Source organism: Tiliqua scincoides, chromosome 2, assembly GCF_035046505.1.
Source record: "Tiliqua scincoides isolate rTilSci1 chromosome 2, rTilSci1.hap2, whole genome shotgun sequence".
NCBI classification, from domain to species: Eukaryota; Metazoa; Chordata; class Lepidosauria; order Squamata; family Scincidae; genus Tiliqua; species Tiliqua scincoides.
In genome coordinates, this window is record NC_089822.1 from 161,694,104 (window position 1) to 161,716,001 (window position 21,898).

Below are 21,898 nucleotides of genomic sequence, written 5' to 3' on the forward strand. Positions count from 1 at the left end.
CTGGACTAGATGGGCCTATGGCCTGATCCAGTGGGGCTGTTCTTATGTTCTTATGTTCTCATCCTGGTGCCCTCCCCTGCATCTGGCATTCTGACATAACCCATTTCTAAAATCAGGAGGTTGCGCATACACATCATGGCTTGTACCCCATAATGGATTTTTCCTCCAGAAACTTGTCCAATCCCCTTTTAAAGGCATCCAGGCCAGATGCCGTCACCACATCCTGCGGCAAGGAGTTCCACAGACTGACAACACGCTGAGTAAAGAAATATTTTCTTTTGTCTGTCCTAACCCTTAATTTTAGTGGATGTCCCCTGGTTCTGGTGTTATGTGAGAGTGTAAAGAGCATCTCTCTATCCACTTTATCCTTCCCTTGCATAATTTTGTGTGTCTCAATCATGTCCCCCCTCAGGCGTCTCTTTTCTAGGCTGAAAAGGCTCAAACGCCGTAGCCTTTCCTCATAAGGAAGGCGCCTCAGCAGGCCACAGGCCCCTATAGTCCAGCTTCCTGTATCTCACAGTGGCCCCCAAATGCCTCAGGGAGCACACAAAACAACAAGAGACCTGCATCCTGATGCCATCCCTTGCACCTGGCATTCTGAGGTAGTGCATCCGTTGCTTGGAAACCATATTCAAAGTTAAAAGCCTATATAGTGGTTCTCAAACTGTGGGAACCACCAGTGGATCGTAACCCTATTTTTGGTGGTTCATGACACTGACAGGGGAGATTAGGCTATGTGCATCAAGAGTTAAACTGCTACTTAGGGGCAGCACTGCTGCCCAATCACCATTATAACCACACCCCCTTGGCATTCATAAATCAGGAAGCAGCCTCTGGGGCTTCTAAAAAGTTTGAGAACCACTGGCTTATGACATTCTGATACAGATAGCCAAACCTCTCACCCTGAGGCAGCTTGGTCAACTGCATCATCCTGCCAAGCATGAAGGAAAATGTTAACTGATATCAGATAGACAGGTGTTAAATGATCATTTGCAGTCACCTAAAATTTCACTTGCTGCTCTGAAATGCATTTCCCTTTCCCATTCCTCCTTTTTTCCTACCCCCCCATGCTGTTTCTAAATTTAGATTTTAAGCTCTCTGGGGCAGGGAGTTCTTTTTTTCTTAATAAGTTGTCATATAATACCAAGGGTACTGCATACATAAATGGATAAATAACAGCATCAGCCTAGATCTCCTGACACAAATCAGGAAGGAATGTCACATGTGCAGACATCACTGACTCCTAAAAAGTGGGGTAGGAGGATCCACAATGAAGTTACAATGGAGGGCAGTACAGGAACCAGAAGGCATTTCACTTCTTCTAGGTCTGAAGTGGGAAATGCAAAGTGAATTTGTTTGTTAAATGCCTGGGAACTGCTGAACATTCTTAAATATATATGAAATACTAACAAATGAGATTATCCTTCTCTCTCATTCTTTCTGGAAAGCCATGAGCCCCTCCACTCATTCCCCACCCTTCCACATGTTCAGCAAATAACATGAGGCATGCTGGCCTGTCATGCCTCCTTGCAGACATCTGCGCATTCGGTGCTCTGGAACATCAGAACACTAACAAAATAAAACACTAAGCTTCTGTGTCCTCAGCACAGCCTTTGCAGACAAGCACTGAACGTGAGGCTGCTCAGAGGGCGTGGCTAGCCATTGCATCACCATGAAGGTGCAGTTAGCTGACATGCTTCTTCACATGTTTAGGCATAACACACTGGGCTGTGCAAAGAAACACAGCGATGAGCTAAAATGTCTTCTTTCTAAGTAAAGAGCATGGTGCACAGAGTGGAACAGGGGGCAACAGAGGAGCAGTTCTAACATTTTGCTTGGTCAACTGGCACTACTTCATCTACTAAAGCTAGGCTCAAAGCAGAAACCTGCACCTTATTGAATTACATGGTGAAGAACTCTCCTCTAGTTGTCCTCAAGCCATCCAAGTGCCAGCCCCTATCTTACCACTCCATCATTAACAGTGTTCCTGTTACACTGCCTTAGAGTTAATGAGCTCCAAATGGCCTCTTTTGTGCTAGTGTGGAGTTTGCATTGTCATTTCTATCTTGCATTTTCTTTCCACTATGCCAAGGGGTGATGACTCACTTGAATTACACATCACTAACAGCTAACAGAAATGTAAGGGCATCCACACTGAAATGGTAATTATATCACTGAGGAAGCATGAGACCTCCTGAAGTTCCAAGAAATAAGCACGCAGTCATGTTTTGAGTGCATGCTGGGAAATGCAGAAAATGTGGAATCCTCAATAAACAGACATCACTCAAAGTAAATTGACTGTATCCAGCAATGTCTTTTAGAGATTGGTTTTTGGAGCCAGCATTTTATCAGCAATCATGATAACACAGAACACTTACTGATAAAAATTTGCATCACATCTTCCTATTTACCAGTTCCTATGACAACAGAGGATAATGGTCTGTCCAGAATAAATGGATAGAATAAAGCAAAATGCATGTTAACACTGCCACCACATGCAGAGTGACCTGTCTAGGGGACTAGAGGTGCCGTGAAGGTTTATAGGGCAATGACAGCACAATCCTAAGCATATCTACTTAGAAAAACCCCACTGAGGTCAATGGGGCTTACTCTCAGGTAAGTGGATAAAGGATTCCAGCCAAAATCTTAACCCATTTCTGCCCAGCCCACACATTTGATCCCTGTTGCATATATGCAACGTTGGGCAGAAATGGTTTAAATACACTTACCTAGGAATAAGCTCCATTTAACAAAATGGGGCTTACTTTCAAGTTAACATGTGTAAGATTGTGCTGTAAGTGTCCCACATTCTCTCACTCCCAAATGGAATCCACCAGTTATTTATGGTACACAAACATTTTTGGTGAAGATTTGCAGGCTGTAGTACTTTCTCAGAATCTAAGGTAGGACCTATTCCTCTACTCCTTCCTTTGAATAAAAAATGGAGCTGTTCCCGGAAACTGAGAGCCCAGAAATATTGTATAAACAAATAAGTAATCAAATCACTCAATTAGTTCTTTGATAAAAATAGAAATAGCCTCTTAACAGTTCCCCTTGCCCAATAACATGACTTTTCTACATTGACACTAGAGGACAGCACACACATGATACAGCTCCTGAGGCAAAGTCAAGACTGGAAGCTGTAGGTAGTAAGGATCTTGCACATGCAGCCTTGGGTCCTGGGACACAGAGGATGAGGGGACATTCCATATACACATTTGGTAAAATGCTAACTTACAACAAGAACAGAGAGTGAATCTGGGTTGCTCAATCAGAGGATGGGGAAATGGATGCAGAGGTAGAAGCGAGTCTTAAAGCTGCAGTTTGACTATCCAGTCACAGGCTTGGAATGATGCCTGGCAGAGGGCTCACAGATGCTGGTCATCCCCTTGCCCCTGTTCGCCAACTAGCTGATCCTGTCCACCAGATATTAGTTAGTTCACTGAATGGGCTTCGTGTCTGCTACTCTTACATGCTGCTGAGTTGCTTGGAAATGACTAAGAGAAGCAAAACTGAGGGTGGCCTACGAGGGTCATGCCAATCCTCAATTATTCAAAATGCATTTTTCCATGCCTTAGGTTTATTTAGTTCCAATTATTTGTTTTTGTGTTTTAGGGTTTCTAAAAAATGTTTTGACCATTTCCAAAGAAGAGATAAAGAAACTCTATGTCACCAGGTCCATATTCCTCCCACATGCCCCATAACTATGTTATGAGCAGAATGTTCTCATTATTATTATTAGGACACATTTTTCTCAAGAAGCAGAAAGTGTGGCAGCAGCATGTGCTTGCTAGAAGCAGAAGAGGGACCACATCGCGACAGAATAAATCCACCCACCATTATTTTCCGAGCATCTCGAGAACAAATTGGAATCCATCCGTTGGCTGAAGGTTCAAAGGCACAGAGACAAAAGGGCTGATGCAGCTTCCAGTCTCAAAACAGTTCCTTCGAAGAAACTATTATCTGACTCATTACAGCCAATCGCCTACTGATCTGAAAACTTAAATTCCAAAGAGGAGTCTGGTCTGGATAGGTCCAATGCCAAAAGCAGGGATGAAGCTTTGCTCATTTCACTTTGTCATAAGTCAGTAAATTCTGGCAGCTGCATGTTTCCTGACAGAGCACTAGGCATGGCCTGTGCAAATGCTACTCCCCACTGTCACAGTCCACCCTGCACCCAGCTGAACCTCCCAAACAAGGGGTGAGAAAAGGGGTGGAGAGCCACCTTCCCTTCAGGACAACAACAGCCCCCCTTCTCACTTCAGTGCTCAAGGGAGAAGGGGTGGTTGTCACTGGCTGCTGCTGTTGCCACCTCTCTCTGCCCTGCAGCTGCAGAAAGATGTGAGTAAAGGATCTCCTGTCCCTATCCTTTTCCTCCTCTTCTGAGCCATCTGCTTACTTGTCGTCATATGGGGCTTTTAAAAAATGATCAGGAGGAGTGGAGCATGCAGAGGTCTTCATTTTAAAGAATACCCACAGGGAGAATAAGCAAGAGTGCAGCATGGAAGGGGAAATAAGAGCCTCTCCCTAACCACTCAGCTGCAGCACGGAGAGAAAGCAAGAAGGCAGTGATGCTGGTAACCGTGGCACCTTTTCTCCCACCAGAACTGTCTCTTCTCAATTGCTTTCTCTTGATATTGAAGGGATCTGCCACAGTCCCAATCCTCATTTGCTTTTAGCAAGCAGGAAAAAGACTAAAGTGCTGACTGGAAGGGCTCTGTCAACAGCAAACAGTCAGGGGGCCCTTCTAGGTCTGATGCCCACTTCCAACGCACTGCTCAACACAAAGCATTCATGTCACAACATCAAGCTGGCCCTGCAGCCAACCATCAGTGCCAGCTATACTTGTTGGAACGATTTTCTGTGTTCTTGACTTATACCCATACACAGCATCCCTGCCTTTCCATAACAAAGAAAAACACGTTTAATAAGCATGCCCATGTTTTTGCTTATGGACCCCAGAGTAGACACAGCCAGCTGGCTAAAAGACAATTAAAGGAGTCACACTTCCCAAGATTGTTACTAGATCTGCCGACATCCTCCTCCTCCTCCAATTATAAGGCCTGGAGAGGGGGGACTGCAGATGCTGTAGGAGAGCCAGAAGAACATAAGCAGATGAAGTGGGAGTGGGTACCATGTATGCCCCCCTTCCAAGTGTTTCGCCACCAGAAGTACTTCCAAATAGTTGCTTTCAGTATCTTCTCTTCAGAGCTGACTGTGTCAATAAGTTCGAACAGTGAACTGAACCACAAATAATATATGATGTTTCTCAGATTTTATTCCTGCCTTTCTTAGAGCACAACCCTGAAGACTTGCTTGGCCAGAGCAATTCCTTGTGCTGGCACAGGACTATTGTTTGCACCTCCTTGTGAGCAGGCTGGACCAGTGCAAGGACGTGTGCTGGCCTCCCCATGTCAGATACAAACCCAGACAGGGTAAGTAAGCACCAGCCGAAGGAGGCCAGCGCAGAGGATGGGAGATTGTTGTGGGTGGGTATTCTGGGGGTTGGAGGGGGCATTTTTGGGTAGGAGCAGAGCAGGAAGCAGATCAGGCCTGAGAGGGGACAGAATTGGCTGTGGCAGTGCAGGCTGAATCCTAATCCCCACTCCTGGCCCGATCAGCCTTACACGGGCCACACAGATTTGTGTCAGCCTTACACAGGCCACACAGATCCACTGGTGCAAATCTGAGTAGTCCACAGCAGTGGCTGTCGTTCGGCGCAGGGTAAGGAGAAAAATATCTCCTTACCCCAAGTTTCACTCCAGCTGACACCTACCTTGTGTCAGCACAGGGTACCACTAGGCCTGCCTTTTCCAGCACAAATTAGAGTTGGGCTGCCCCTTACTGTGCCACTTATTACATAGAAAAGAAAGCCCAAGGGTAAATAAAATAAATTTAACCAGCATCACTGAATAACTACTCAAAGGGCACTAGATGTGTCACCTTCTCAATCAGGAAGAGATACATAGTCACTTGCAGAGAGGCAGCAGACAGCACCCACAAGTCTTGTAGATGCTGTGCCTGTGGGGAAAAAGGGGAACTAAGAAGGCTTCTCTGGGTTTAACAGCAGGACTTCAGGGGATGGGGAATGAAAGTATTCGAACTCTCCTATACTATAATACAGTTGCATAAATACATATTATCCATAACTACCCTTACAAATTGCATTTGCAGGGCACAGACATTGATCCTACAGACGAGAACTATAGGATGAACAAATGTTCCATCTTTGGCTGAAAGACCAGCCATATCAACTCTGTTGCATTGAAATCCTAGTGCTTATTTCTTCATTGAGGTTTTCTAAACACTGCTTTTGGCAAGATAAACTTGCAAAAGCCATACCACTGACCCTGGTACTATCATACCCTGGTACTATCATAATCCAGCAGAAATGGACACACTGGAGGCTAGAACAGTGATACAATCCAGAAAAGAGGCATGCAATGGTATTGTTGAGTTCGAGGAACTCTTTGTCTTATTTTGACCATAGAAGAGGGTACATTTAGTCACTAATCCACACAAATGCACAGAGGGCAGTAGATGAATCTGAAAAGAGCAAGTGAATGAAGTAGGCTCAAACAGATGGTCAGGTAGCAAAAGCCACCAAGGTAGCTGCACCCAGGAAGACAACAGTGGATTTGAAAGAAGTAGTCTGCAGCAGGTAGCAGAAAAACTAGAAGCAAGAGAGAAAAGTAATTAAAGGGTGACTAAGAAGAAGTATGTCTTCACTATCCTATATACAGTACAATTGTTGAGCCTCCATTTGCCTGAAGGTAACATCCGAAGGTCGCCAGTTTGAGGCCACCGGCACCGTGCGACCTTGAAGCAGCTGACAAGCTGAGCTGAGCTATTCCATCTGCTCTGAGCATGGGAGGATGGAGACCAGAATGTGAAGCCAGATCAAGAAAGAAACATCTGAATATTGTGGTTTCTTGAAAGATAGAAACCTTCTTTCAAATTGTAAAAATCCCTACGGGGATTTAAATTGCCTGCCTACGTAAACCGCCTTGAATAAAGTCTAAGGAGAAATCTGAGGACCAAGAAAGGCAGTATAGAAATACCTGTATTATTTATTTATTTATTTATTTATTTATTTATTTATTTATTTATTTATTATTATTATTATTATTATTAAAGCATGCATCCACATAACATTATTTAATTGTATATTAAATACAGGGAAAACTGCTTATTATTAGCCTGGATTCAAGTTATATGGCAGACTTTCATTCTGTCTATACATTTTAGTTTCAACTTCCAGTTGGTTGCCTTTAAAGTGGTTTTAATTAATTTACAAAGAAGGTCTTGTAAAATCCCATCAGATTTGACCCCTTAGCCACAGGATCATTAATCAAAGCTACTACTGACTGTGCAGCCTGCCTGGGAGATCAGGAGTGGGAGCCACAACAAAATACGTCCATCCCATTCAAGTTACACATTTCAGCCTTTAAACAAAGTTGCTGAGCCATGTTCAGATGTAATATGGTTCCTGAACACCTGACTTCCAGGTATGGTATAGTTAGCTTTACAGTACTGATTTGTTTAAATAGTTAAGCTTGTTTTATAGTAAGTGAAAAATTGGTTTGCATTTTTGAAATAACAAGGTCCCTTCAATGTCATGTAGTGGCAAAGGCTGGCAAATAATTTTTGAAATTTTAGTTTCGTAATGTACACACCTTTATTGTCAACTTCTCATTTAGAGAAAAAAGACAACTTGTTTTTGCCTAGTTTCCCCTCCCCCCTTTTATTTATATGAAGAAGTCCCCTGGAAATTTCCAAGTGGCTGTACCTTGCTTGAAACCATCCCATCTACATACAAGACTCTGGTATAACTACTGAGGTTTTAAGCCCTCAAGAAAAATCCAGCTGTTTGGGCTTTGGACTTCAGCCGCAGATTCTATTCACATACAAAGCCTGGTTGTACATTAATTTGGTGTCCAAGAGCAATCAAGCCTTCCCTCAAAGGGGATCTATTTCCCCTTTTCCCGGCCTCCCCAATCCACCATTCCCACAAATAAAGGAACCCAGCATCTGAAAGCCTAGAATGGGTCATCAAGAGCCACCCATGGAACTTTAGCCTCAGTTGCAAAAGAATTATATGGTTGGCAATGACCAAAAAACTCCAAAACTCTGACCAGTGACCCCCGCCCCTAAGTGTGTACTATCCTTCTGCCTACCATGGTGTGTCTGAGAGTTAAACACTCCCATCCCATTTGGCAACCCAGGGACTGCTGGGCCACCCCAGGCATCTAGGAGAGATAACCAGGATAACCAAGGTAAAACTTAGCACCTGCTAAGTGCCCAATGAAACCCTCTGTGCCAATTTTCCACTGGAAGATTGTCCTCAGCTCATTTGCCTTGTTTCTCCCTTCCAAAAATGGACAGGCTACTGCCTACACTTAATACATTTGCCTAGTGCACCCTTTTCTGTTCTTTCAGCTCCTTTTGGACTTCCCTTCTTAGCCAAGAATACAGAGAATCTTGGCTATCTGTCCCTATGGCTCTTGCCTCACTACCTGCTTCAATGAAACCATCTCAGCAGAGGAAATTTCTCTTGGCTATACTCTCTTCTGTGTCAGCCAAATTGGTAATATGCTTACAGCCCAATCCTATGCATATCTACTCAGAAGTTAATTCCATTATAGTATAAGGGGCTTACTCCCAGGAAAGTGTGGCTAGGATTGCAGCCTTAGTGACTCTTTCACCTCCTTTTTTGTTCTGTGTGTATACAGTATGCCTCCAGAATTGTCCATTAAACAAACTGCTTTACCATCCCTCCACTTATTTCCTTTTTCTCCCTCTCCTTTGCCCTCTTATCTACTGTGCAATGTGTTCCCTTGCTCTTTCAGAACGTTGGGTTTTTCCTTGAACCATTTCTCCCTTGGAAATAATGCCACTTAATTTAGTTATATGTATATAGGTATGCTAGATATTTTATTGTATTTAATTCTTCATCTCGCTCCCTTTATTGTCAATTTACCTCCACAATGCGTTGCACCTGTCTCTTTCTTAAATACATTGCATTTATACATACAAATACACCACCTCCATTGTGGTGTATTACCAGTCAATTGCTGCCAAGAGGTCTCTGCGCATGTGTTTGGTTCTCCCTCTGTTTGGATGTTAAATGTGTTACAGCGCATGCCCAGAAACAGAAAGATACCCTTCCCCAACCTTTGCAATAAAAAGAACGTATCTTTTGAGGCTGAATGACTTTTTTCTTGGTTGCAGCCAACAATGCTCATAACAATCCTCAGGGCATATCCCTATGCCAGAAAGCCAGGCATTCTCCCAAAGGCTAGCTTTTCATTGGGGAGCGTCCCAAGCCAACCTTATCGGAAGACTGCCAGCACAGACTCTGAAGACTCCTGAGCAAGATCCTTGCCAGCAGTGGGAGATAATTATTTTGAAATAACAATGTTTGGGACATTTAAAAATAGTGTCCTGAATCTCCATCATCTGGCATGTTCCGCCTTGGCTGAGTGTGCCCTAGGCTATGAGGTTCTTTGCTAAGCACACCTAAATGTTCCTGATGGAGGACTGGCAGTCACACTGAGTCAATTCCATCTGGCCCATGATATGTACAGGAAGATAAGGAGCACTGGTCTTATAAAGGAGCACTGATATGCAAAGGAAGTCTGTAGCACACTTCTGGGGTCTTTTTCAGAAACGCCCAGTACATTTAAGGCAACTTTATATGCTGAAAATGCCACAGGTTCAAACACTGGGGTAGAAGTTCAGAAGCTGCCAAATGCAAAAGAGATTCAGCCCTATTTTTCCCACCGAGCTGTGATTTCTGTCATTTCACCATACAATGGGCATCCCTGAAATGTGAGCACTGTGCAAAGATGCCAAAGAATTAGAACTAGAACATTGTTCAGGGTCCAATCCTATTCAACTTTCTAGCACCTGTGCAACCACAACGCAGCCCTGAGGTAAGGGAACAAATGTTCCAATACACTGAGGAGGTCTTTGTGGGTGCCTCCCTACCATAGGATGCAGTGCATGCCACAATGGCACAGTGGGGATAGGATAGGATTGGGCCCTCAGACTCCTCCAGTGACCATGCTGTTTGAAAGGATATTTGTCTGAATTCACCCATGGGAGTCAAACATTAACAAATAAAGTAGGCAATAGCAACAACAGAAAGGACTGGAAAGGTTGTTTAGCAAATTTGAAGGGTCATTCAGATGATTAAAGAAAAATGTGGACAAACGCAAGATTAAAAGTAGAATGGCAGAGATGATAGCTGGTATGTGTAGTTCAGAAAAAAAGGTCAACAATGGAAATTATTGCAATTGTCAGATCTATAAACTGCTGTTTTTCAACGAAAATGGAGAACAGCTGTTCTTAGATGGACAAAAGACAATTGCTGAAATAAAGCAACTCTGATCACACACAGAGCTTCACATAAGGACAAGTTGCCTTCCATGAGTGGGCCAATGCTTTGTCACAACCACCACACAAATAAATTACAGACTTTGTTGTAATTTGTTGTCTATTTGCCTTTGTTGAAGAGAACAGTAATCCTCTGCACACTAAAGGATTTAAAATGTGCCCTACTAAGGGTTTAAGCTGCAGAAGACTATATTTCAGGATAGATGCGCATGCAAACACATGCAATCTAAGCATACATTCAACCTAAATAGAACCAGCCTAGGAAGGAGGGCAATGCCAGTCGGGACCAAGCCAAGCAGGGAAGGTTCACTCTCCCCCCATGCCATTGGAAAGGCAAAATGGCTTTAAAACAGAAGAATGAACCTACACCTGCCCATATAACCTGGTCCCAGCCAAGATTGCCCCTCAATTGGTCAGTTACTATTAAATAAAAGAAGAGCTTCCAGATGGAAGCACTCTTACATTGCCTGTATTTGCATGCATGTCTAATATGACCCTCAGTTAATTGCTATGAAGGGCTATTGAACTGTAATAGCTGTTATTGCAGAATCTTTATTTTTTGTTAGATTGTGCAAATAAAGAATTTAGAAACCATGAAAAAGATAAAATGATTTATTTTATTTTATCATAAATGGGGGGGGCAGTCTTTCAACATTGGGTCTGCTGTAGCTTTAGTTGCTGTGTAAAGCAAGGAAAGTATCAGTTGTTACCTTCAAAATCCCAGAAGCTAAAACAGGACAAGTTGCATTTGCTAAAATTCCCTGTAAATACACAACTGTCCCCCACTGTTAAAATGCCTGGATTTCTATAAATTCAGGGGCCCTGTGATTTTGTTTCATAATTGCAATCATTATCAAGATGCCCAAATACATACAAAATCATCCATCCCACAAATAAGGGGATAATATGAACTTTAAGTCATTTCTGTCCAATGTTGCATATACACAATAGGGGTCTAATGCGTACACCTGCGGGCTGTGTAGAAATGGGTTAAAGCAGAATCTAATAGGCACTGTAATCAGTATAGCTTCCCCTGAGAACCACTTCTTTTGAAATAATAACAAGCTCTTAGCCCCTGTGGCTAAAAACCTTAAAGCATGTTCTGCTAAATAACTAGAAAAGAAGATGTCTCAGTGGGATATCAGTTTCAAATATGTCATACAGTGTTACTTTTCCCTGCCACTGGCTTCTGTCTCTGCTTTCACACATTCATTGTTCTCCAGTGTTTTGGTTATCAAGTTTCCTTCTATAACTAACAAAGAACAAGAATTTCAACCTCCCCAAATGTGTAACCAAAATAAAGTGTGCCAACAGGATAATTAAGTATCAATTAACCTAAATATATAACTTAGTCCATTCACAGCACAGCATTCTAGGATTCCTTATCTGACACTCCTGATGACTTCCAGACAAGCTTACCACTTAAAGGACCAGTTCATGCTTTGATTTCTTTCATGCTTTGATTCACACATTGTCCTTGGGAGAACTGCTCCCTAGTTATTAAGCATTTGTTCTGTAGTAAACACAAACTCTTTTCAAAATCAGCCTTAATTCCTCTGAGCTACATAGCTTTGGACCTGCCATTATCAGCCCCCATACCTGCCCTGCCAGGAGGCCTTTATTTAGCACTAACATTCATCACCCATGGTGAGCACATAAATAATGCCATTAGCCACTCCAAGCTATGATAAAATTAGCAGTGTAAACAGAGAAAGTAAATGACCTTAGTGGAAAACCATTGTTGATTCTGACCCAACACTTACAAAGGAGATTAGTCAGAGAAGAGCAGGGCAGGATGACAGAGGTTCCTGGGGACTGTTTAAAAACCTGAGTCTCCAGAATGTTTATTCTTAGGAAAAGATCTAATTCCCTGTGTGAGTTTTATAAGATTCATGAGCTCTCAAAATGTGAGGTGTTAAGGGTGAGTTCTTCCCTGACATCTGCCAGCTGAGATATATAGTGCTTCCTTACTGCCCATCAGCTATAAACTGCACCCAACCAACACCACCACTTCCCAGTTTGGAAAACAGGGAAATCAGCAGTTGATAGGCAAAAAGGAAAACACCATTTCCTTTGGCACTCATTGTCACCCAGAATTCTTCTTCTATTCAGTTAAAAAGAACTCAAAAGAAAAACAAGGATATGGGGATCAGACAGACAGACAAAAATCACACAAACTGCCCCTTGCTGGGGATTGTACTACATTTGGGGTCATTTAAGTATTTTTTTTTTCTTCTACATGGAGGCTCAGCATGAGAATAATTTCTGAACCACTGGTCTTACAGAAGGATTGTCTGATTAAAAAACCTTTTGGAAATGAGTTTCCAAAACTCATTTGGACAGGGTTGAGCAGTGAAGTGGCTAAGTTTGCAGACGACACCAAACTTTTCCGAGTGGTGAAGACCAGAAGTGATTGTGAGGAGCTCCAGAAGGATCTCTCCAGACTGGCAGAATGGGCAGCAAAATGGCAGATGTGCTTCAATGTCAGTAAGTGTAAAGTCATGCACATTGGGGCAAAAAATCAAAACTTTAGATATAGGCTGATGGGTTCTGAGCTGTCTGTGACAGATCAGGAGAGAGATCTTGGGGTGGTGGTGGACAGCTCGATGAAAGTATCGACCCAATGTGCGGCAGCAGTGAAGAAGGCCAATTCTATGCTTGGGATCATTAGGAAGGGTATTGAGAACAAAACAGCTAGTATTATAATGGCATTGTACAAATCGATGGTAAGGCCACACCTGGAGTATTGTGTCCAGTTCTGGTCGCTGCATCTCAAAAAAGACATAGTGGAAATGCAAAAGGTGCAAAAGAGAGCGACTAAGATGATTATGGGGCTGGGGCACCTTCCTTATGAGGAAAGGCTACGGCGTTTGGGCCTCTTCAGCCTAGAAAAGAGACGCCTGAGGGGGGACATGATTGAGACATACAAAATTATGCAGGGGATGGACAGAGTGGATAGGGAGATGCTCTTTACACTCTCACATAATACCAGAACCAGGGGACATCCACTAAAATTGAGTGTTGGGCGGGTTAGGACAGACAAAAGAAAATATTTCTCTACTCAGCGTGTGGTCGGTCTGTGGAACTCCTTGCCACAGGATGTGGTGCTGGTGTCTAGCCTAGATGCCTTTAAAAGGGGATTGGACAAGTTTCTGGAGGAAAAATCCATTATGGGGTACAAGCCATGATGTGTATGTGCAACCTCGTGATTTTAGAAATGGGCTATGTCAGAATGCAGATGCAAGGGAGGGCACCAGGATGAGGTCTCTTGTTATCTTGTGTGCTCCCTGGGGCATTTGGTGGGCTGCTGTGAGATACAGGAAGCTGGACTAGATGGGCCTATGACCTGATCCAGTGGGGCTGTTCTTATGTTCTTATGAGTTGAAACACTTTCCATTTGACAATTACTCCACAAGAAGGGCCCCTCTGGATCACTCCCATTACATGGTCTCTACTAGTTTATTACCATGTTCTGGTTCAGCCCACTGAGCATCATACATAGAGGTGCATTAATGGCCAATTCACACAGTCCTTTGCATGGACTGAGATCTGGGTTAACTCCACACTGCAGTGCATTCAAGGTGAAGTCACTTTGTTGCTTCACCAAGTGCAGCAACAAATTAGTGGGGAATTAGTAACAAATTAGCCTAGATTAGTGGGGAGCTCATGGCATGGAGAGAGGGGGCTGAGAATAGACAAGAAATTATGGCTGGACTCAAAAACGGGGGGGGGGGGCTGCACACTGAAGTGGATCTTCAATTGAAACATTTTGGCCCCCATCTACACTGAACATTCTTACTGTGCCTCTTTTCTCAAACCCACTCAAGGTAAAATGGCCAAAGGAACAATCCTCATCACTACTAGACCTCAGATTTAGGTCAAGAGACTATCAGGAAACACCCAGCATGTCACAAAGCATGGGGAATGCAATTTCCATACTCCCCAGAGCAGGGCCAGCCAAAGACCTCCTGAAGTCTGATGGGTGGTGGAGGGCTCATGTCCCCCAATGGCCCTTTTAATAAATGACCCTCCCTCAAACTCCCATGGCACACCTGCAGACCATTCACAGCACACCAATGTGCTGTGGCACACTGCTTGAAAATCACTGCCCTAGCTGTTGCTGCCTGACTTGTAAATGCCAAGGGGTGCAGCTATAATGGTGACTGAACAACAGTGTTCCCCCCACAAGTTACAGCTTGTTTAACCCTTGATGCACATAGCTTAAACTATATTTAAAATACTTATTTCAGCTTGTAGGAAACAACTCCTTGTTTTGTTCTGTTTTCTAAATCACCTTTATTCAAAAACTAGGGCTCTCAATATTATTTAACATAAAACCGTTCAAGTAGCCATAGTTCTTCTCCATGTAATAGGACTTGGCTCCGCACATGTTCAAGGTGGTTGCCAGTAATGATAATCCTGTTCTGTTAAAAGCTTAATACACCATTTATTGTTTGTTTTGCTTTAGTACTTTTATAATCCAAACTATTATGTTTTTCCCCACTTCAAGCTGAAAAGAGACAGGCCCTAATGAGGAGACAGAGGTGTAATAATGCTGTACAACACACATTCTTCAGTTGGCTTTGTCCGGACAGTAGTGTGATGCTCTGGTTGGGATTCTGAGTAATGAAACTTTAGTTTTGACCAATAACTTGAATTGGTGGGAAAATAAACTTTAAGGAGCTATGAAGATGAAGAGATGAGATAAGAAAGGAGAGACACCTGGCAATCTAAAAAAGAATCAATTCAGTGGATCAACAGATAATGAGTGAAAGATCTGCTGTTTCTTGCTGGATGATGGAATTTTTCTACTACAGGCAAAGAATTTGATTTGGAGAAGATGCAGAAATAACAGAGTTTGTAGAAGTAGAGAGAAAATGTAAACAGAAGAAGCTTATTAATGACAGTAGAATACATTAAGAAATGTTACTAATAAGTTATAAGAGCATACATTTAATTTGTTGCATTTAAAGGTTTTAATAAGGATAACTTTGAAAGTGTTAATACTGATTACTCTTGCCTGTCTTCACTTGTCATACCTTTTGTTCCAAGAAACTGACCTCCAATAGAGCACGGATATGCCTGTTGTGTTCTTTGCTTTCCAGTACCAGCCTTATTCAAGAAAACCAACATATTTTGGTTTGGAGTAGCCTGGAAATACTCCCAATATTTCACCAGAACAACTGGGTGGATGGTTTTCACTCACATTTGCCTACTTCCAGTTAGGAAGGAATGTCCTTGCAGATCAAATTGTCAATTCACCTGCAAGTGACTCTTCTTGTGGTGTTTACCCCGTTAGCCCTTTCTGCAGTGCACCTGCTCTTGGTTTATGGCACCTTGTCACCTGAATCATATGGATGCATTGGAGTGGGGCCGCTAGGCAGATGTTCACACCTAGCTGGTCTTTTTATCCTTTTCAGATGAAGGATTCTGAGTTACTAATCCACAATAGCGACTTGGATACTCTGCAGCCTGACTCATTCACCAATTGCCCCCACATCTGCTTTCCTCCTAAAACCGATTGCAAACATTGTAGATGGTTAAGATCTGCCTCTTAATTACAAGCACATGGAGAGCAGGCTGCGCCTGAGAGGATGGTGAGAGCTGTCTCAGGAAATGCAAGCAAGCTGTGACACGTGCACATGTCACATTTGCTTTCCTGATGTGTTACTGATTGGGATTCTTGATCCAAAACAAACACTACCTCATCTGCAGAATCTGGAGCCTGCTTCCCTTGCTTGCAAGTGTTAGGTTCTGGAACAAGGTTCCAATGTGCAAATAGGAGCACATTGAGAATGGTGATAGCAACAGCAGCAGCAGTAGAAATAGGAAAGCAAATTATTTTTAGTTTCTTTCTCATATTCACCTCCAATTTTTTCTGTTTTGGAACAATCTAGCTCAGCCTCTATGCAAATGTTGTACATGATCAATAGTAACACTTTGGGCAGATCAAGGAATGGTGTCCACCTCTGACCTCGGCAGAAACAGAAAACTTTCTCCCAGGTGAGAATGGCTAATGTTACCTACCTTACCATGCAGCACGTGGCTTGGGTAACCTGGAGGTATTTCACTGCAAGTAACTTAGTGTGATGCATCTTCTTCATTCTTGTGACACACTGTGTTCAGGATTACAAAGGTTAGTCAGTGGAACAGAGACTAGACTTGATCTGCATGTCTCTTCCATAAGGTATTATGATCTGGCAAACAGATTCTGTCTTCAGTGCTCACACTTGTGAAATGGATGGGGACACAGCTTGCAACTACATCATGGATGCAGAAGGAGTTTCAGGTCTAACTATCTTTGATTTCAGCCCTCTCCTGCTCCAGCAACATTCCACCTCAGCCTGCTTTTGTTCCTACTGTAGTCCAAGGGAAAAGGGAGGCAGCACTCAAACTGACAGCGAAAGAAGGAGGCAGTGAACTACAAAAAGGCTCAGAGACTTAGGGCGCAATCCTAACCCCTTATGTCAGTGCTTTCCAGCACTGGCATAGCAGTGCCAATGGGACATGTGCTGCATCCTGCAGTTGGGTGTCACTCACAGAGGCCTCCTCAAAGTAAGGGAATGTTTGTTCCCTTACCTCAGAGCTCCATTGCCCTTAAGTCAGTGCTGGAAAGCACTGACATAAGGGGTTAGGATTGCATGCTGAGGGTCCAATCCTATGCATGTCTACTCAGAAGACATTGAGTTCAATGGCTCTTACTCCCAGGAAAGTGTGCAGAGGATGCAGATTTATTTTTTAAAATTCCATCTTTGCACCTTTTTGAAGTTCATTTTTAGTTTTCATTCTGGAATCCAGCCTGAGTGTAAAAGAAAGATGGAGTCTTAAAATTGGGGTTCTCAAAAAGTTGTGTTGATACCACTGGTGTGAGCAGCTAGCTGAACTAATGGATCTTGTGAAAAGACAGGAGACATGTGGATCTGTGTGAAGGCTTTATAAGGATAGAAGTGAAGACTTATGACTTACAGTAATTTCAGTGGTGAAGATGAGAAGAGATGGGCAGAGGAAACCAATGTTGAAGGGGATAACAAAGAGGCCCCTCTGCTTTCTCATGAAAAGCATCCATCACTTTCACTCAGATCCCCTATTGTTCATCTCCTTTAGTGTTGTTTCCCATCATGGCTAGAAAGAATCTGCCAGACAAGATGGCCACCTACACTCTTGTTTCACAGTGTCATGTTGCAGACACTGAACATCACCCCTCAGCACTACCTTGCTTACGCTTGGCTCTGAGGCAACGTCTGCATTGGAGGAGCCAACATCATCTGAGAATGTTTCCAAGTGCTCGTTTCTCTCTCCAGTCTAAATTACCCTGTAGTTAGACACTGATCTGGCTCAGATAAAATAATTGTAAGATTGCTTTGAAACTCTTGTTCCCAATGAACGTTTTGATCCTTGCTGGCTGCCTTTTGCTTGGCTATTTGTGAAAGTATCTGGAAAAGAAGCAAAACACTTATGCCTTCCAAATGCTGGTGGATTTCAGCTTATTCACAAAGATCTGGCCTGAGAACAGTTCCTTGGGATGAGACTCTTTTGTCTATTACCCACTGCCTAATTTGGAGGCAAGGATTGCATACAGCAAAAACCAGCACTAAACTGTGATCAACAAGGTTTGCGGAGACCAGTTTGCATACCTGAGCTCCAGTATTGTCAAGATATACAAAGACATGGAGTGGCCAAATCATTGAGTTTGGGTATGGGATGTTTGAATATGGTCAAATTATTGAGTTTGGAAATCCCTACATAGCTATGACATTTACTGGTGACCTTGGGCCAGTTACTGGATGACCATTGCTCTGCCTAGCCTAGGTGGTTCCAGATGGCTCCAGGTGGCTGTAAGGTTTGTTGGGGCAGAGGGAGGCATTCTCGGGTGGGGGAGGAAATAGGGCAGGAGGGGGCAGGACCACTGGAGCACTGCTCAAATCTGGGCAAGAAATCTCAAGTCAAGGATTCTCTCAAGTCTATGCCAGCAAAACAGCTGGTGCAGACTCCAGAAGCTCCACTGTGGGGCTTTCCCTGGGGAAAGGGGATGAAAGTCCCCTTACCTTGAGGAGACCTCCAGCAGCAGCCACAGCGCCACATAATGCAGCAATAGCCACTTTGGCACTGCTGCACCTGATGGCGGTGGTGCCTTTAGGATTGGGTCCTCAGTCATTAAGCCTTTTCCATTTCCTTAAGGGAGTTTTTCAGGAGTTAAGACAACTTTTCCAAAGTGCCAAACAAATCTTTGATTACCTGAACACATGAGGTACTTTACAGGTAGTGGACAGCCTACCTGAAGTGCGCCAAGTGGTTACAAGTTCACGGGTTATAGGTTCATAAATCATGATGACTATACATGGGTTTTAGAGATAGCCTATCTCGGAATGCCCAATTCAAGGGAGTGGCAACAGTATACAGGTCTCTTGTTGTGTGCTCCCACAGATATCTGGTGGGCCACTATGAGACACAGGAAGCTGGACTAGATGGATCCTTGGCCTGATCCAGCAAAGCTCTTACATTCTCAGTGTTTTGGGTATGAGGTCTGGAGTATATAAACATGATTGTAAAGCTGGAAGAGCCCACCCTGATTCGTTAAGTTTCTAAATGCTAACAAGTACAGCACTCATTTACTTGCTCTGTATACTCTTTGCTAATTTTGCACATAATGCTAGAACACTAAAACTCAGCATATGAGCCAACTGCAATTATCTTGCTTCAGTGATGAACCTCACAATTTCCTTTCATGTACTGAACTTTCAAGAGAATAAAAGAATACACTAAAATTATGGTGCAAGAATTTTGTGTTGTGTTTTGTCATATAATCTCATGTGATTTCTTGTTTTCCTACCCCAATTATAATCTTGGGTTGTAACCAGCATGTTAAGCAATTTCTTCTTTTGTTCAGCCTTAAACTCCAAATCTTTAATTGAAGTACATTGATTCCTGAACAACTTTCATCTGGGAAAAATAATTTTATTTCCCTTCCCCAGAGTTAGTTTTTGTCTGTTGTTGCTATTTTTGGACAAGGACCAAATATATGTATTCCTAGGCTGCCAGGGGTCTCTCTGATGTGTACACAGATACTGCATTTTGCAATTCCTTTAACAGGTGCACTCCTGGTTAACACTGTATATGCTGTGTTAGAACAGGGGTGCCCAAACCCCAGCCCTGGGGCCACTTGCAGCCCTCGAGGCCTCTTAATGTGGCCCTCAGGGAGCCCCCAGTCTCCAATGAGCCTCTGGCCCTACTGAGATTTGTTGAGCCCACACTGGCCTGATGCAACTGCTCTCAGCATGACGGCCAACTGTTCGACCTTTCGAGTGAGCTGTGGAACGAGGGCTCCCTCCACTGCTTGCTGTTTCACGTCTGTGATGCAATAGCGGCAGCAAAGGAAAGGCCAGCCTTGCTTTGTGCAAGGCCTTTTATAGGTCTTGAGCTATTGCAAGACCTGCATTCATTCATATAAGTTCATCTTTAATATATTCATTTATGCAAACTTATGTAAATTTATTCAAATTTTAAATGTAAATTAATTCTTTTTTTCCCCTGGCCCCTGACACAGTGTCAGAGAGACAATGTGGCCCTCCTGCCAAAAACTTTGGATACAGCACATAAGAACATAAGAAGAGCCCCGCTGGATCAGGCCAAGGGCCCATCTAGTCTAGCTTCCTCTATCTCACAGAAGCCCACCAAATGCCTGAGGGAGCACACAAGACAACAGACACAACCTGCGTCTGGGTGCCTTCTCCTGCATCTGGCAATCAGAGGCAATGTGCCTCTAAAACCAAGAGCTTGCACATATCTGCTATGGCTTGTAACCCATAATGGATTTTTCCTCCAGAAATTTGTCCAATCCCCTCTTAAAGGCATCCAGGTATGATGCCATCACTACTTCTTGTGGCAAAGAGTTCCACAAACTAATTACATGCTGGGTAAAGAAATATTTTCTTCTGTTTGTCCTAACTCTCCTAACACTCAACTTTCATAGATGTCCCTGGTTCTGATGTTATTTGAGAGGGAAAAGAGCGTTTCTCTATCCACTCTGTCCATCCCCTGCATGATTTTGTGTCTCAATTATGTCCCCCCTCAGGTGCCTCTTTTCTAGACTGAAGAGGCCCAAAGAGGCCTTTCCTCATAGGGAAGGTGCCCCAGCCCAGTAATCATTTTGGTTGCTCTCTTTTGCACCTTTTCCATCTCCACTATATCCTTTTGGAGATGTGGCAACCAGAACTGGACACAATACTGTGTTGTATCTAAGTGGCTCCACTGTTCCCATTTCAAACACATATCTTCTTTTCACTAATAGGCCTGAACATACAAGTGTATGTAGTGTGTTTCTCAAGATGCAAAGGCACATGTTGTTTATCAGCTTCTCAGATAAAGCTTATTACAGGTTGAGCCTCATTATTCACGTGGGTTCCGTTCCAAGCACTCACTGAATGGCAAAAAACACACTATAGCAAATCAATTTTAAAAACAAAGTTTCTTTGTTCCAGTGATTTAAAAACAGCCTTGCTGACCTTTGCGATATAAGATAAGAGTCATTAAGAAAACTCATCAATCAGTTCTCCTCCAAGCACTTACAAAGGCACTTCACTTCACCAATGCAAAGTGATCACCTTTCTTTCATGTGCTCAGGGGGAAGGGAAGGGTCTGCTGGAGAGAGAAGGATTGATGGATTGTCAGCCAGCTACCCCCCCCCCCATTAAGGAGGGTATTGTGAAAGGACTGTTCAGTTTTTTAAACTGATTTTAAAGGGATGCATTTTTCCCCTTCTCCAGGGATCAGCACATCCCTTCTCATTTGCAGGGGCCATTCGTGTTGAGTCAAATCCATGTATTAAAAATCCATGTATAACAAGGCTGGACCTGTATTGTTGTTTTTAACATTTTATAATAATTGCACTCTTGCAATAGCAGAAAAAAAAACACAAAAGAACTACAAATTGGGTCAGCCAATGCTTTCCACTCACAAAATGCACGAATTTTATGCTAAGGCAGGATGATTTCTGAGCTGCAGAAAAAATTTACATCTTCAATGTGTGCTTTCCCAGTCTCACCCATGATGTTTCTTACACACTTCCATAACACAGAACAAACTAGGGCTTCCTTCTTACTATTGTTCACATGATAGTTGATAGAAGATGAGCATCTTTTACACAGGGATCATTCCTGTTGGGTAGCATAAATAAATAAATACATACATACCCTGTTGTGTAGCATCCAGAGTGTTAAGTCTATTCAATAGACTTCAGGGGACAGAGCTTAATGTACAACCATCACATCTCCAGCTCTTTTGAAGGCCAAAGGGGGCACTAATTGTTTTACACTTTTAAATTCAACAAACAGTGTGCACATGGGGAAGCTGCAGTGTCCAGCGGAAAGTGTCAAGAGGTTTATTTTTGTTGAGACCTGTGAAAGGCTCTGTGCTTGAAGCGTTCAGATTCCATTTCCCTGCCTGGAGCTACAGCATATAAACAGTTTATTTAACATGATTTTTTGGCATGTCTTCAATAAAC

General features: G+C 43.1%; 1 protein-coding gene across 6 annotated transcripts in view; it reads right to left on the minus strand.

Annotated features, from left to right (window-relative positions):
- Positions 1 to 21,681, minus strand: part of MYOCD (myocardin) — a 179,229-nt gene extending 157,548 nt beyond the window's left edge. For 4 of the 6 annotated variants that reach the window (XM_066614687.1, XM_066614686.1, XM_066614684.1 and 1 more), the window contains exons 1-2: positions 21,588 to 21,680; positions 16,426 to 16,514 (exon numbers count right to left, since the gene is read on the minus strand). The gene's annotated coding sequence lies outside the window, so the exon portion shown is untranslated. Of the gene's footprint in view, positions 1 to 16,425; positions 16,515 to 21,587 lie in introns of all 6 variants that reach the window. The other 2 variants (XM_066614683.1, XM_066614682.1) reach the window with 2 other exon arrangements.
- Between the last annotated feature and the right edge of the window lie 217 nt (positions 21,682 to 21,898).